Raw genomic sequence first — 18,431 nt, 5'->3', positions numbered from 1 at the left:
AATGTACTTCCTATGGAGGGGTTTGTTTGTTTACGATTAGCTTAATTACTCGACTACTGTTTGTCGAAGCCCTAATTCTTAGTATGGCTAGATGGGGGACAAATTGGTCTATAACATACTCATAGGACATCGCCGTATCTACAGTAGAAACAGAGTTACGAGCCTGCAAAGTATAGTCTAATGCATTTTCTATGGAGGGGTTTGTTTGTTCATGTATTGCTTAATTACTTGACCCTGTTCTTTCGATTAAAAATAATAACATATCTTTAGTGTAGCGGTTATCGCATCCGCCTCACTCCCGGAAGGCCACACGTTCGAAACCGCGAGGTTTTTTTTTTTGCTTGGAACATGCAAAGACCTTTATAATTATCCGAACATTTGTGTCAAGGTCACATTATTTACATCCCCGTATCTCTGGTAGAACCAGAGTTACGAGCCTGCAAAGTTTATTTTCAAAAATCAAAAGTAACCTTCTAACAATAAGTGAGACAAAAAATAAGTTGACGGCGATATTGAGGTAGCCTCAAGTTTAAAGTATCCTTGTATGGGGAGCAAAGAGTACTATAACATATCCAAAGGAGATCCCAGTATCTCTTGTAGAACAAGAGTTATGAGCCTCCAAAGTTTAGTGCAAAAATCATAAGAAACATAATAAAAATAAGTGAGACGATACCAAATTTGACGAACATTTTGCTTAATATCTCGGCCCTTGTTTGTCGTAGCTCAATGTTTTTAGTATGGTTAGATGGGGGACAATTTGGACTATAACATATCCTAAGGACATCCCCGTATCTTTAGTAGACACAGAGTTATGGGCCTGCAAAATATAGTCTAATGCATTTCCTATGGACGGGTTGTTTGTTTACGTTTAGCTTAATTACTCGGCCCCTGTTTGTCGTAGCTCAATATTTTTAGTATGGTTAGATGGGGGACAAATTGGACTATAACATACTCAAAGGACTTCCCCGTATCTCCAGTAGAAACAGAGTTACGAGCCTCCAAAGTATAGTCTAATGCATTTCCTATGGAGGGGGTTTGTTTCGTTACGTTTTGCTTAAGTACTCGGCCCCTGTTTGTCGTAGCCCAAAGTTTTTAGTATGGTTAGATGGGGGACAATTTGGACTATAACATATCCTAAGGACATCCCCGTATCTCTAGTAGACACAGAGTTATGGGCCTGCAAAGTATAGTCTAATGCATTTCCTATGGAGGGGTTTGTTTGTTTACGATTAGCTTAATTACTCGACTACTGTTTGTCGTAGCTCAATGTTTTTAGTATGGTTAGATGGGGGACAAATTGGACTATAACATACTCAAAGGACATCCCCGTATCTCCAGTAGAAACAGAGTTACGAGCCTGCAAAGTATAGTCTAATGCATTTTCAATGGAGGGGTTTGTTTGTTCACGTATTGCTTAATTACTTGACCCTGTTCTTTCTATTAAAAATAATAACATATCTTTAGTGTAGCGGTTATCGCATCCGCCTCACTCTCGGAAGGCCACAGGTTCGAAACCACGAAGTTTTTTTTTTGCTTGGAACATGCAAAGACCTTTATAATTATCCGAACATTTGTGTCAAGGTCACATTATTTACATCCCCGTATCTCTGGTAGAACCAGAGTTACGAGCCTCCAGAATTTAGTCTAATGTATTTCCTATGGAGGGGTTTGTTTGTATACGATTAGCTTAATTACTCGACTACTGTTTGTCGTAGCCCTAATTCTTAGTATGGCTAGATGGGGGACAAATTGGTCTATAACATACTCAAAGGACATCCCCGTATCTCTGGTAGAACCAGAGTTACGAGCCTGCAAAGTTTATTTTCAAAAATCAAAAGTAACCTTCTAACAATAAGTGAGACAAAAAATAAGTTGACGGCGATATTGAGGTAGCCTCAAGTTTAAAGTATCCTTGTATGGGGAGCAAAGAGTACTATAACATATCCAAAGGAGATCCCAGTATCTCTTGTAGAACAAGAGTTATGAGCCTCCAAAGTTTAGTGCAAAAATCATAAGAAACATAATAAAAATAAGTGAGACGATACCAAATTTGACGAACATTTTGCTTAATATCTCGGCCCTTGTTTGTCGTAGCTCAATGTTTTTAGTATGGTTAGATGGGGGACAATTTGGACTATAACATATCCTAAGGACATCCCCGTATCTTTAGTAGACACAGAGTTATGGGCCTGCAAAATATAGTCTAATGCATTTCCTATGGACGGGTTGTTTGTTTACGTTTAGCTTAATTACTCGGCCCCTGTTTGTCGTAGCTCAATATTTTTAGTATGGTTAGATGGGGGACAAATTGGACTATAACATACTCAAAGGACTTCCCCGTATCTCCAGTAGAAACAGAGTTACGAGCCTCCAAAGTATAGTCTAATGCATTTCCTATGGAGGGGGTTTGTTTCGTTACGTTTTGCTTAAGTACTCGGCCCCTGTTTGTCGTAGCCCAAAGTTTTTAGTATGGTTAGATGGGGGACAATTTGGACTATAACATATCCTAAGGACATCCCCGTATCTCTAGTAGACACAGAGTTATGGGCCTGCAAAGTATAGTCTAATGCATTTCCTATGGAGGGGTTTGTTTGTTTACGATTAGCTTAATTACTCGACTACTGTTTGTCGTAGCTCAATGTTTTTAGTATGGTTAGATGGGGGACAAATTGGACTATAACATACTCAAAGGACATCCCCGTATCTCCAGTAGAAACAGAGTTACGAGCCTGCAAAGTATAGTCTAATGCATTTTCAATGGAGGGGTTTGTTTGTTCACGTATTGCTTAATTACTTGACCCTGTTCTTTCTATTAAAAATAATAACATATCTTTAGTGTAGCGGTTATCGCATCCGCCTCACTCTCGGAAGGCCACAGGTTCGAAACCACGAAGTTTTTTTTTTGCTTGGAACATGCAAAGACCTTTATAATTATCCGAACATTTGTGTCAAGGTCACATTATTTACATCCCCGTATCTCTGGTAGAACCAGAGTTACGAGCCTCCAGAATTTAGTCTAATGTATTTCCTATGGAGGGGTTTGTTTGTATACGATTAGCTTAATTACTCGACTACTGTTTGTCGTAGCCCTAATTCTTAGTATGGCTAGATGGGGGACAAATTGGTCTATAACATACTCAAAGGACATCCCCGTATCTCTGGTAGAACCAGAGTTACGAGCCTGCAAAGTTTATTTTCAAAAATCAAAAGTAACCTTCTAACAATAAGTGAGACAAAAAATAAGTTGACGGCGATATTGAGGTAGCCTCAAGTTTAAAGTATCCTTGTATGGGGAGCAAAGAGTACTATAACATATCCAAAGGAGATCCCAGTATCTCTTGTAGAACAAGAGTTATGAGCCTCCAAAGTTTAGTGCAAAAATCATAAGAAACATAATAAAAATAAGTGAGACGATACCAAATTTGACGAACATTTTGCTTAATATCTCGGCCCTTGTTTGTCGTAGCTCAATGTTTTTAGTATGGTTAGATGGGGGACAATTTGGACTATAACATATCCTAAGGACATCCCCGTATCTTTAGTAGACACAGAGTTATGGGCCTGCAAAATATAGTCTAATGCATTTCCTATGGACGGGTTGTTTGTTTACGTTTAGCTTAATTACTCGGCCCCTGTTTGTCGTAGCTCAATATTTTTAGTATGGTTAGATGGGGGACAAATTGGACTATAACATACTCAAAGGACTTCCCCGTATCTCCAGTAGAAACAGAGTTACGAGCCTCCAAAGTATAGTCTAATGCATTTCCTATGGAGGGGGTTTGTTTCGTTACGTTTTGCTTAAGTACTCGGCCCCTGTTTGTCGTAGCCCAAAGTTTTTAGTATGGTTAGATGGGGGACAATTTGGACTATAACATATCCTAAGGACATCCCCGTATCTCTAGTAGACACAGAGTTATGGGCCTGCAAAGTATAGTCTAATGCATTTCCTATGGAGGGGTTTGTTTGTTTACGATTAGCTTAATTACTCGACTACTGTTTGTCGTAGCTCAATGTTTTTAGTATGGTTAGATGGGGGACAAATTGGACTATAACATACTCAAAGGACATCCCCGTATCTCCAGTAGAAACAGAGTTACGAGCCTGCAAAGTATAGTCTAATGCATTTTCAATGGAGGGGTTTGTTTGTTCACGTATTGCTTAATTACTTGACCCTGTTCTTTCTATTAAAAATAATAACATATCTTTAGTGTAGCGGTTATCGCATCCGCCTCACTCTCGGAAGGCCACAGGTTCGAAACCACGAAGTTTTTTTTTTGCTTGGAACATGCAAAGACCTTTATAATTATCCGAACATTTGTGTCAAGGTCACATTATTTACATCCCCGTATCTCTGGTAGAACCAGAGTTACGAGCCTCCAGAATTTAGTCTAATGTATTTCCTATGGAGGGGTTTGTTTGTATACGATTAGCTTAATTACTCGACTACTGTTTGTCGTAGCCCTAATTCTTAGTATGGCTAGATGGGGGACAAATTGGTCTATAACATACTCAAAGGACATCCCCGTATCTCTGGTAGAACCAGAGTTACGAGCCTGCAAAGTTTATTTTCAAAAATCAAAAGTAACCTTCTAACAATAAGTGAGACAAAAAATAAGTTGACGGCGATATTGAGGTAGCCTCAAGTTTAAAGTATCCTTGTATGGGGAGCAAAGAGTACTATAACATATCCAAAGGAGATCCCAGTATCTCTTGTAGAACAAGAGTTATGAGCCTCCAAAGTTTAGTGCAAAAATCATAAGAAACATAATAAAAATAAGTGAGACGATACCAAATTTGACGAACATTTTGCTTAATATCTCGGCCCTTGTTTGTCGTAGCTCAATGTTTTTAGTATGGTTAGATGGGGGACAATTTGGACTATAACATATCCTAAGGACATCCCCGTATCTTTAGTAGACACAGAGTTATGGGCCTGCAAAATATAGTCTAATGCATTTCCTATGGACGGGTTGTTTGTTTACGTTTAGCTTAATTACTCGGCCCCTGTTTGTCGTAGCTCAATATTTTTAGTATGGTTAGATGGGGGACAAATTGGACTATAACATACTCAAAGGACTTCCCCGTATCTCCAGTAGAAACAGAGTTACGAGCCTCCAAAGTATAGTCTAATGCATTTCCTATGGAGGGGGTTTGTTTCGTTACGTTTTGCTTAAGTACTCGGCCCCTGTTTGTCGTAGCCCAAAGTTTTTAGTATGGTTAGATGGGGGACAATTTGGACTATAACATATCCTAAGGACATCCCCGTATCTCTAGTAGACACAGAGTTATGGGCCTGCAAAGTATAGTCTAATGCATTTCCTATGGAGGGGTTTGTTTGTTTACGATTAGCTTAATTACTCGACTACTGTTTGTCGTAGCTCAATGTTTTTAGTATGGTTAGATGGGGGACAAATTGGACTATAACATACTCAAAGGACATCCCCGTATCTCCAGTAGAAACAGAGTTACGAGCCTGCAAAGTATAGTCTAATGCATTTTCAATGGAGGGGTTTGTTTGTTCACGTATTGCTTAATTACTTGACCCTGTTCTTTCTATTAAAAATAATAACATATCTTTAGTGTAGCGGTTATCGCATCCGCCTCACTCTCGGAAGGCCACAGGTTCGAAACCACGAAGTTTTTTTTTTGCTTGGAACATGCAAAGACCTTTATAATTATCCGAACATTTGTGTCAAGGTCACATTATTTACATCCCCGTATCTCTGGTAGAACCAGAGTTACGAGCCTCCAGAATTTAGTCTAATGTATTTCCTATGGAGGGGTTTGTTTGTATACGATTAGCTTAATTACTCGACTACTGTTTGTCGTAGCCCTAATTCTTAGTATGGCTAGATGGGGGACAAATTGGTCTATAACATACTCAAAGGACATCCCCGTATCTCTGGTAGAACCAGAGTTACGAGCCTGCAAAGTTTATTTTCAAAAATCAAAAGTAACCTTCTAACAATAAGTGAGACAAAAAATAAGTTGACGGCGATATTGAGGTAGCCTCAAGTTTAAAGTATCCTTGTATGGGGAGCAAAGAGTACTATAACATATCCAAAGGAGATCCCAGTATCTCTTGTAGAACAAGAGTTATGAGCCTCCAAAGTTTAGTGCAAAAATCATAAGAAACATAATAAAAATAAGTGAGACGATACCAAATTTGACGAACATTTTGCTTAATATCTCGGCCCTTGTTTGTCGTAGCTCAATGTTTTTAGTATGGTTAGATGGGGGACAATTTGGACTATAACATATCCTAAGGACATCCCCGTATCTTTAGTAGACACAGAGTTATGGGCCTGCAAAATATAGTCTAATGCATTTCCTATGGACGGGTTGTTTGTTTACGTTTAGCTTAATTACTCGGCCCCTGTTTGTCGTAGCTCAATATTTTTAGTATGGTTAGATGGGGGACAAATTGGACTATAACATACTCAAAGGACTTCCCCGTATCTCCAGTAGAAACAGAGTTACGAGCCTCCAAAGTATAGTCTAATGCATTTCCTATGGAGGGGGTTTGTTTCGTTACGTTTTGCTTAAGTACTCGGCCCCTGTTTGTCGTAGCCCAAAGTTTTTAGTATGGTTAGATGGGGGACAATTTGGACTATAACATATCCTAAGGACATCCCCGTATCTCTAGTAGACACAGAGTTATGGGCCTGCAAAGTATAGTCTAATGCATTTCCTATGGAGGGGTTTGTTTGTTTACGATTAGCTTAATTACTCGACTACTGTTTGTCGTAGCTCAATGTTTTTAGTATGGTTAGATGGGGGACAAATTGGACTATAACATACTCAAAGGACATCCCCGTATCTCCAGTAGAAACAGAGTTACGAGCCTGCAAAGTATAGTCTAATGCATTTTCAATGGAGGGGTTTGTTTGTTCACGTATTGCTTAATTACTTGACCCTGTTCTTTCTATTAAAAATAATAACATATCTTTAGTGTAGCGGTTATCGCATCCGCCTCACTCTCGGAAGGCCACAGGTTCGAAACCACGAAGTTTTTTTTTTGCTTGGAACATGCAAAGACCTTTATAATTATCCGAACATTTGTGTCAAGGTCACATTATTTACATCCCCGTATCTCTGGTAGAACCAGAGTTACGAGCCTCCAGAATTTAGTCTAATGTATTTCCTATGGAGGGGTTTGTTTGTATACGATTAGCTTAATTACTCGACTACTGTTTGTCGTAGCCCTAATTCTTAGTATGGCTAGATGGGGGACAAATTGGTCTATAACATACTCAAAGGACATCCCCGTATCTCTGGTAGAACCAGAGTTACGAGCCTGAAAAGTTTATTTTCAAAAATCAAAAGTAACCTTCTAACAATAAGTGAGACAAAAAATAAGTTGACGGCGATATTGAGGTAGCCTCAAGTTTAAAGTATCCTTGTATGGGGAGCAAAGAGTACTATAACATATCCAAAGGAGATCCCAGTATCTCTTGTAGAACAAGAGTTATGAGCCTCCAAAGTTTAGTGCAAAAATCATAAGAAACATAATAAAAATAAGTGAGACGATACCAAATTTGACGAACATTTTGCTTAATATCTCGGCCCTTGTTTGTCGTAGCTCAATGTTTTTAGTATGGTTAGATGGGGGACAATTTGGACTATAACATATCCTAAGGACATCCCCGTATCTTTAGTAGACACAGAGTTATGGGCCTGCAAAATATAGTCTAATGCATTTCCTATGGACGGGTTGTTTGTTTACGTTTAGCTTAATTACTCGGCCCCTGTTTGTCGTAGCTCAATATTTTTAGTATGGTTAGATGGGGGACAAATTGGACTATAACATACTCAAAGGACTTCCCCGTATCTCCAGTAGAAACAGAGTTACGAGCCTCCAAAGTATAGTCTAATGCATTTCCTATGGAGGGGGTTTGTTTCGTTACGTTTTGCTTAAGTACTCGGCCCCTGTTTGTCGTAGCCCAAAGTTTTTAGTATGGTTAGATGGGGGACAATTTGGACTATAACATATCCTAAGGACATCCCCGTATCTCTAGTAGACACAGAGTTATGGGCCTGCAAAGTATAGTCTAATGCATTTCCTATGGAGGGGTTTGTTTGTTTACGATTAGCTTAATTACTCGACTACTGTTTGTCGTAGCTCAATGTTTTTAGTATGGTTAGATGGGGGACAAATTGGACTATAACATACTCAAAGGACATCCCCGTATCTCCAGTAGAAACAGAGTTACGAGCCTGCAAAGTATAGTCTAATGCATTTTCAATGGAGGGGTTTGTTTGTTCACGTATTGCTTAATTACTTGACCCTGTTCTTTCTATTAAAAATAATAACATATCTTTAGTGTAGCGGTTATCGCATCCGCCTCACTCTCGGAAGGCCACAGGTTCGAAACCACGAAGTTTTTTTTTTGCTTGGAACATGCAAAGACCTTTATAATTATCCGAACATTTGTGTCAAGGTCACATTATTTACATCCCCGTATCTCTGGTAGAACCAGAGTTACGAGCCTCCAGAATTTAGTCTAATGTATTTCCTATGGAGGGGTTTGTTTGTATACGATTAGCTTAATTACTCGACTACTGTTTGTCGTAGCCCTAATTCTTAGTATGGCTAGATGGGGGACAAATTGGTCTATAACATACTCAAAGGACATCCCCGTATCTCTGGTAGAACCAGAGTTACGAGCCTGCAAAGTTTATTTTCAAAAATCAAAAGTAACCTTCTAACAATAAGTGAGACAAAAAATAAGTTGACGGCGATATTGAGGTAGCCTCAAGTTTAAAGTATCCTTGTATGGGGAGCAAAGAGTACTATAACATATCCAAAGGAGATCCCAGTATCTCTTGTAGAACAAGAGTTATGAGCCTCCAAAGTTTAGTGCAAAAATCATAAGAAACATAATAAAAATAAGTGAGACGATACCAAATTTGACGAACATTTTGCTTAATATCTCGGCCCTTGTTTGTCGTAGCTCAATGTTTTTAGTATGGTTAGATGGGGGACAATTTGGACTATAACATATCCTAAGGACATCCCCGTATCTTTAGTAGACACAGAGTTATGGGCCTGCAAAATATAGTCTAATGCATTTCCTATGGACGGGTTGTTTGTTTACGTTTAGCTTAATTACTCGGCCCCTGTTTGTCGTAGCTCAATATTTTTAGTATGGTTAGATGGGGGACAAATTGGACTATAACATACTCAAAGGACTTCCCCGTATCTCCAGTAGAAACAGAGTTACGAGCCTCCAAAGTATAGTCTAATGCATTTCCTATGGAGGGGGTTTGTTTCGTTACGTTTTGCTTAAGTACTCGGCCCCTGTTTGTCGTAGCCCAAAGTTTTTAGTATGGTTAGATGGGGGACAATTTGGACTATAACATATCCTAAGGACATCCCCGTATCTCTAGTAGACACAGAGTTATGGGCCTGCAAAGTATAGTCTAATGCATTTCCTATGGAGGGGTTTGTTTGTTTACGATTAGCTTAATTACTCGACTACTGTTTGTCGTAGCTCAATGTTTTTAGTATGGTTAGATGGGGGACAAATTGGACTATAACATACTCAAAGGACATCCCCGTATCTCCAGTAGAAACAGAGTTACGAGCCTGCAAAGTATAGTCTAATGCATTTTCAATGGAGGGGTTTGTTTGTTCACGTATTGCTTAATTACTTGACCCTGTTCTTTCTATTAAAAATAATAACATATCTTTAGTGTAGCGGTTATCGCATCCGCCTCACTCTCGGAAGGCCACAGGTTCGAAACCACGAAGTTTTTTTTTTGCTTGGAACATGCAAAGACCTTTATAATTATCCGAACATTTGTGTCAAGGTCACATTATTTACATCCCCGTATCTCTGGTAGAACCAGAGTTACGAGCCTCCAGAATTTAGTCTAATGTATTTCCTATGGAGGGGTTTGTTTGTATACGATTAGCTTAATTACTCGACTACTGTTTGTCGTAGCCCTAATTCTTAGTATGGCTAGATGGGGGACAAATTGGTCTATAACATACTCAAAGGACATCCCCTTATCTCCAGTAGAAACAGAGTTACGAGCCTGCAAAGTATATTTTCAAAAATCAAAAGTAACCTTCTAACAATAAGTGAGACAAAAAGTAAGTTGACGACGATATTGAGGTAGCCTCAAGTTTAAAGTATCCTTGTATGGGGAGCAAAGAGTACTATAACATATGCAAAGGAGATCCCAGTATCTCTTGTAGAACAAGAGTTATGAGCCTCCAAAGTTTAGTGCAAAAATCATAAGTAACATAATAAAAATAAGTGAGACGATACCAAAGTTGACGAACATTTTGCTTAATATCTCGGCCCCTTTTTGTCCTAGCTCAATGTTTTTAGTATGGTTAGATGAAGGACAAATTGGACTATAACATATCTTAAGGACATCCCGGTATCTCTAGTAGACACAGAGTTATGGGCCTGCAAAGCATAGTCTAATGCATTTCCTATGGAGGCGTTTGTTTGTTCACGTATTGCTTAATTACTTGACCCTGTTCTTTCGATTAAAAATAATAACATAATCTTTAGTGTAGCGGTTATCGCATCCGCCTCACTCCCGGAAGGCCACAGGTTCGAAACCGCGAAGTTTTTTGATTGCTTGGAACATGCAAAGACCTTTATAATTATCCGAACATTTGTGTCAAGGTCACATTATTTACATCCCCGTATCTCTGGTAGAACCAGAGTTACGAGCCTGCAAAGTTTATTTTCAAAAATCAAAAGTAACCTTCTAACAATAAGTGAAACAAAAAATAAGTTGACGACGATATTGAGGTAGCCTCAAGTTTAAAGTATCCTTGTATGGGGAGCAAAGAGTACTATAACATATCCAAAGGAGATCCCAGTATCTCTTGTAGAACAAGAGTTATGAGCCTCCAAAGTTTAGTGCAAAAATCATAAGTAACATAATAAAAATAAGTGAGACGATACCAAAGTTGACGAACATTTTGCTTAATATCTCGGCCCTTGTTTGTCGTAGCTCAATGTTTTTAGTATGGTTAGATGGGGGACAATTTGGACTATAGCATATCCTAAGGACATCCCCGTATCTTTAGTAGACACAGAGTTATGGGCCTGCAAAATATAGTCTAATGCATTTCCTATGGACGGGTTGTTTGTTTACGTTTAGCTTAATTACTCGGCCACTGTTTGTCGTAGCTCAAAATTTTTAGTATGGTTAGATGGGGGACAAATTGGACTATAACATACTCAAAGGACTTCCCCGTATCTCCAGTAGAAACAGAGTTAAGAGCCTCCAAAGTATAGTCTAATGCATTTCCTATGGAGGGGGTTTGTTTCTTTACGTTTTGCTTAAGTACTCGGCCCCTGTTTGTCGTAGCCCAAAGTTTTTAGTATGGTTAGATGGGGGACAATTTGGACTATAACATATCCTAAGGACATCCCCGTATCTCTAGTAGACACAGAGTTATGGGCCTGCAAAATATAGTCTAATGCATTTCCTATGGAGGGGTTTGTTTGTTTACGATTAGCTTAATTACTCGACTACTGTTTGTCGTAGCTCAATGTTTTTAGTATGGTTAGATGGGGGACAAATCGGACTATAACATACTCAAAGGACATCTCCGTATCTCCAGTAGAAACAGAGTTACGAGCCTGCAAAGTATAGTCTAATGCATTTTCTATGGAGGGGTTTGTTTGTTCACGTATTGCTTAATTACTTGACCCTGTTCTTTCTATTAAAAATAATAACATATCTTTAGTGTAGCGGTTATCGCATCCGCCTCACTCTCGGAAGGCCACAGGTTCGAAACCGCGAAGTTTTTTTTTTGCTTGGAACATGCAAAGACCTTTATAATTATCCGAACATTTGTGTCAAGGTCACATTATTTACATCCCCGTATCTCTGGTAGAACCAGAGTTACGAGCCTGCAAAGTTTATTTTCAAAAATCAAAAGTAACCTTCTAACAATAAGTGAAACAAAAAATAAGTTGACGACGATATTGAGGTAGCCTCAAGTTTAAAGTATCCTTGTATGGGGAGCAAAGAGTACTATAACATATCCAAAGGAGATCCCTGTATCTCTTGTAGAACAAGAGTTATGAGCCTCCAAAGTTTAGTGCAAAAATCATAAGTAACATAATAAAAATAAGTGAGACGATACCAAAGTTGACGAACATTTTGCTTAATATCTCGGCCCTTGTTTGTCGTAGCTCAATGTTTTTAGTATGGTTAGATGGGGGACAATTTGGACTATAGCATATCCTAAGGACATCCCCGTATCTTTAGTAGACACAGAGTTATGGGCCTGCAAAATATAGTCTAATGCATTTCCTATGGACGGGTTGTTTGTTTACGTTTAGCTTAATTACTCGGCCACTGTTTGTCGTAGCTCAAAATTTTTAGTATGGTTATATGGGGGACAAATTGGACTATAACATATCCTAAGGACATCCCCGTATCTCTAGTAGACACAGAGTTATGGGCCTGCAAAGTATAGTCTAATGCATTTTCTATGGAGGGGTTTGTTTGTTCACGTATTGCTTAATTACTTGACCCTGTTCTTTCTATTAAAAATAATAACATATCTTTAGTGTAGCGGTTATCGCATCCGCCTCACTCTCGGAAGGCCACAGGTTCGAAACCACGAAGTTTTTTTTTTTTGCTTGGAACATGCAAAGACCTTTATAATTATCCGAACATTTGTGTCAAGGTCACATTATTTACATCCCCGTATCTCTGGTAGAACCAGAGTTACGAGCCTCCAGAATTTAGTCTAATGTATTTCCTATGAAGGAGTTTGTTTGTATACGATTAGCTTAATTACTCGACTACTGTTTGTCGTAGCCCTAATTCTTAGTATGGCTAGATGGGGGACAAATTGGTCTATAACATACTCAAAGGACATCCCCGTATCTCCAGTAGAAACAGAGTTACGAGCCTGCAAAGTATATTTTCAAAAATCAAAAGTAACCTTCTAACAATAAGTGAGACAAAAAGTAAGTTGACGACGATATTGAGGTAGCCTCAAGTTTAAAGTATCCTTGTATGGGGAGCAAAGAGTACTATAACATATCCAAAGGAGATCCCAGTATCTCTTGTAGAACAAGAGTTATGAGCCTCCAAAGTTTAGTGCAAAAATCATAAGTAACATAATAAAAATAAGTGAGACGATACCAAAGTTGACGAACATTTTGCTTAATATCTCGGCCCCTGTTTGTCGTAGCTCAGTGTTTTTAGTATGGTTAGATGGGGACTATATCATATCCTAAGGACATCCCCGTATCTCTTGTAGACACAGAGTTATTGGCCTGCAAAGTATAGTCTAATGCATTTCCTATGGACGGGTTGTTTGTTTACGTTTAGCTTAATTACTCGGCCCCTGTTTGTCGTAGCTCAATGTTTTTAGTATGGTTAGATGGGGGACAAATTGGACTATAACATACTCAAAGGACATCCCCGTATCTACAGTAGAAACAGAGTTACGGGCCTGCAAAGTATCGTCTAACTCATTTCCTATGGAGGGGGTTTGTTTCTTTACGTTTTGCTTAAGTAATCGGCCCCTGTTTGTCGTAGCCCAAAGTTTTTAGTATGGTTAGATGAAGGACAAATTGGACTATAACATATCCTAAGGACATCCCGGTATCTCCAGTAGAAACAGAGTTACGAGCCTGCAAAGTTTATTTTCAAAAATCAAAAGTAACCTTCAAGCAATAAGTGAGACTAAAAATAAGTTGACGACGATATTGAGGTAGCCTCAAGTTTAAAGTATCCTTGTATGGGGAGCAAAGAGTACTATAACATATCCAAAGGAGATCCCAGTATCTCTTGTAGAACAAGAGTTATGAGCCTCCAAAATTTAGTGCAAAAATCATAAGTAACATAATAAAAATAAGTGAGACGATACCAAAGTTGACGAACATTTTGCTTAATATCTCGGCCCTTGTTTGTCGTAGCTCAATGTTTTTAGTATGGTTAGATGGGGGACAATTTGGACTATAGCATATCCTAAGGACATCCCCGTATCTTTAGTAGACACAGAGTTATGGGCCTGCAAAATATAGTCTAATGCATTTCCTATGGACGGGTTGTTTGTTTACGTTTAGCTTAATTACTCGGCCACTGTTTGTCGTAGCTCAAAATTTTTAGTATGGTTATATGGGGGACAAATTGGACTATAACATATCCTAAGGACATCCCCGTATCTCTAGTAGACACAGAGTTATGGGCCTGCAAAGTATAGTCTAATGCATTTTCTATGGAGGGGTTTGTTTGTTCACGTATTGCTTAATTACTTGACCCTGTTCTTTCTATTAAAAATAATAACATATCTTTAGTGTAGCGGTTATCGCATCCGCCTCACTCTCGGAAGGCCACAGGTTCGAAACCACGAAGTTTTTTTTTTTTGCTTGGAACATGCAAAGACCTTTATAATTATCCGAACATTTGTGTCAAGGTCACATTATTTACATCCCCGTATCTCTGGTAGAACCAGAGTTACGAGCCTCCAGAATTTAGTCTAATGTATTTCCTATGAAGGAGTTTGTTTGTATACGATTAGCTTAATTACTCGACTACTGTTTGTCGTAGCCCTAATTCTTAGTATGGCTAGATGGGGGACAAATTGGTCTATAACATACTCAAAGGACATCCCCGTATCTCCAGTAGAAACAGAGTTACGAGCCTGCAAAGTATATTTTCAAAAATCAAAAGTAACCTTCTAACAATAAGTGAGACAAAAAGTAAGTTGACGACGATATTGAGGTAGCCTCAAGTTTAAAGTATCCTTGTATGGGGAGCAAAGAGTACTATAACATATCCAAAGGAGATCCCAGTATCTCTTGTAGAACAAGAGTTATGAGCCTCCAAAGTTTAGTGCAAAAATCATAAGTAACATAATAAAAATAAGTGAGACGATACCAAAGTTGACGAACATTTTGCTTAATATCTCGGCCCCTGTTTGTCGTAGCTCAGTGTTTTTAGTATGGTTAGATGGGGACTATATCATATCCTAAGGACATCCCCGTATCTCTTGTAGACACAGAGTTATTGGCCTGCAAAGTATAGTCTAATGCATTTCCTATGGACGGGTTGTTTGTTTACGTTTAGCTTAATTACTCGGCCCCTGTTTGTCGTAGCTCAATGTTTTTAGTATGGTTAGATGGGGGACAAATTGGACTATAACATACTCAAAGGACATCCCCGTATCTACAGTAGAAACAGAGTTACGGGCCTGCAAAGTATCGTCTAACTCATTTCCTATGGAGGGGGTTTGTTTCTTTACGTTTTGCTTAAGTAATCGGCCCCTGTTTGTCGTAGCCCAAAGTTTTTAGTATGGTTAGATGAAGGACAAATTGGACTATAACATATCCTAAGGACATCCCGGTATCTCCAGTAGAAACAGAGTTACGAGCCTGCAAAGTTTATTTTCAAAAATCAAAAGTAACCTTCAAGCAATAAGTGAGACAAAAAATAAGTTGACGACGATATTGAGGTAGCCTCAAGTTTAAAGTATCCTTGTATGGGGAGCAAAGAGTACTATAACATATCCAAAGGAGATCCCAGTATCTCTTGTAGAACAAGAGTTATGAGCCTCCAAAATTTAGTGCAAAAATCATAAGTAACTTAATAAAAATAAGTGAGACGATACCAAAGTTGACGAACATTTTGCTTAATATCTCGGCCCTTGTTTGTCGTAGCTCAATGTTTTTAGTATGGTTAGATGGGGGACAAATTGGACTATAACATACTCAAAGGACATCCCCGTATCTCCAGTAGAAACAGAGTTACGAGCCTGCAAAGTATAGTCTAATGCATTTTCTATGGAGGGGTTTGTTTGTTCATGTATTGCTTAATTACTTGACCCTGTTCTTTCGATTAAAAACAATAACATATCTTTAGTGTAGCGGTTATCGCATCCGCCTCACTCCCGGAAGGCCACAGGTTCGAAACCGCGAAGTTTTTTTTTATAATTATCCGAACATTTGTGTCAAGGTCACATTATTTACATCCCCGTATCTCTGGTAGAACCAGAGTTACGAGCCTCCAGAATTTAGTCTAATGGATTTCCTATGGAGGGGTTTGTTTGTTTACGATTAGCTTAATTACTCGACTACTGTTTGTCGTAGCTCAATGTTTTTAGTATGGTTAGATGGGGGACAAATTGGACTATAACATACTCAAAGGACATCCCCGTATCTACAGTAGAAACAGAGTTACGGGCCTGCAAAGTATCGTCTAACTCATTTCCTATGGAGGGGGTTTGTTTCTTTACGTTTTGCTTAAGTACTCGGCCCCTGTTTGTCGTAGCCCAAAGTTTTTAGTATGGTTAGATGAAGGACAAATTGGACTATAACATATCCTAAGGACATCCCGGTATCTCCAGTAGAAACAGAGTTACGAGCCTGCAAAGTTTATTTTCAAAAATCAAAAGTAACCTTCTAACAATAAGTGAGACAAAAAATAAGTTGACGACGATATTGAGGTAGCCTCAAGTTTAAAGTATGCTTGTATGGGGAGCAAAGAGTACTATAACATATCCAAAGGAGATCCCAGTATCTCTTGTAGAACAAGAGTTATGAGCCTCCAAAGTTTAGTGCAAAAATCATAAGTAACATAATAAAAATAAGTGAGACGATACCAAAGTTGACGAACATTTTGCTTAATATCTCGGCGCCTGTTTGTCGTAGCTCAATGTTTTTAGTATGGTAAGATGGGGGACAATTTGGACTATATCATATCGTAAGGACATCCCCGTATCTCTAGTAGACACAGAGTTATGGGCCTGCAAAATATAGTCTAATGCATTTCCTATGGACGGGTTGTTTGTTTACGTTTAGCTTAATTACTCGGCCCCTGTTTGTCGTAGCTCAATATTTTTAGTATAGTTAGATGGGGGACAAATTGCAGTATAACATACTCAAAGGACATCCCCGTATCTCCAGTGGAAACAGAGTTACGAGCCTGCAAAGTATAGTCTAACTCATTTCCTAGGGAGGGGGTTTGTTTCTTTACGTTTTGCTTAAGTACTCGGCCCCTGTTTGTCGTAGCCCAAAGTTTTTAGTATAGTTAGGTGAAGGACAAATTGGACCATAACATATCCTAAGGACATCCCGGTATCTCTAGTAGACACAGAGTTATGGGCCTTGCAAAGTATAGTCTAATGCATTTTCTATGGAGGGGTTGTTTGTTTACGTTTAGCTTAATTTTTCGGCCCCTGTTTGTCGTAGCTCAATGTTTTTAGTATAATTAGATGGGGGACAAATTGGACTATAACATACTCATAGGACATCCCCGTATCTCCAGTAGAAACAGAGTTACGAGCCTGCAAAGTATAGTCTAACTCATTTCCTAAGGAGGGGGTTTATTTCTTTACGTTTCGCTTAAGTACTCGGCCCCTGTTTTTCGTAGCCCAAAGTTTTTAGTATGGTTAGATGAATGACAAATTGGACTATAACATATCCTAAGGACATCCCGGTATCTCTAGTAGACACAGAGTTATGGGCCTTGCAAAGTATAGTCTAATGCATTTTCTATGGAGGGGTTTGTTTGTTCACGTATTGCTTAATTACTTGACCCTGTTCTTTCGATTAAAAATAATAACATATCTTTAGTGTAGCGGTTATCGCATCCGCCTCACTCCCGGAAGGCCACAGGTTCGAAACCGCGAAGTTTTATTTTTTGCTTGGAACATGCAAAGACCTTTATAATTATCCGAACATTTGTGTCAAGGTCACATTATTTACATCCCCGTATCTCTGGTAGAACCAGAGTTACGAGCCTGCAAAGTTTATTTTCAAAAATCAAAAGTAACCTTCTAACAATAAGTGAGACAAAAAATAAGTTGACGACGATATTGTGGTAGCCTCAAGTTTAAAGTATCCTTGTATGGGGAGCAAAGAGTACTATAACATTTCCAAAGGAGATCCCAGTATCTCTTGTAGAACAAGAGTTTTGAGCCTCCAAAGTTTAGTGCAAAAATCATAAGTAACATAATAAAAATAAGTGAGACGATACCAAAGTTGACGAACATTTTGCTTAATATCTCGGCCCTTGTTTGTTGTAGCTCAATGTTTTTAGTATGGTTAGATGGAAGACAATTTGGCCTATAACATATCCTAAGGACATCCCCGTATCTCTAGTAGACACAGAGTTATGGGCCTGCAAAGTATAGTCTAATGCATTTCCTAAGGACGGGTTGTTTGTTTACGTTTAGCTTAATTACTCGGCCCCTGTTTGTCGTAGCTCAATGTTTTTAGTATGGTTAGATGGGGGACAAATTGGACTATAACATACTCAAAGGACATCCCCGTATCTCCAGTGGAAACAGAGTTACGAGCCTGCAAAGTATAGTCTAACTCATTTCCTATGGAGGGGGTTTGTTTCTTTACGTTTCGCTTAAGTACTCGGCCCCTGTTTGTCGTAGCCCAAAGTTTTTAGTATGGTTAGATGTATGACAAATTGGACTATAA

This window comes from Phalangium opilio, unplaced genomic scaffold, assembly GCF_054372755.1.
Source record: "Phalangium opilio isolate 3A_F unplaced genomic scaffold, DU_Popi_V2 ptg000390l_1, whole genome shotgun sequence".
NCBI classification, from domain to species: domain Eukaryota; kingdom Metazoa; phylum Arthropoda; class Arachnida; order Opiliones; family Phalangiidae; genus Phalangium; species Phalangium opilio.
Note: the sequence above shows the minus strand (reverse complement) of the source record.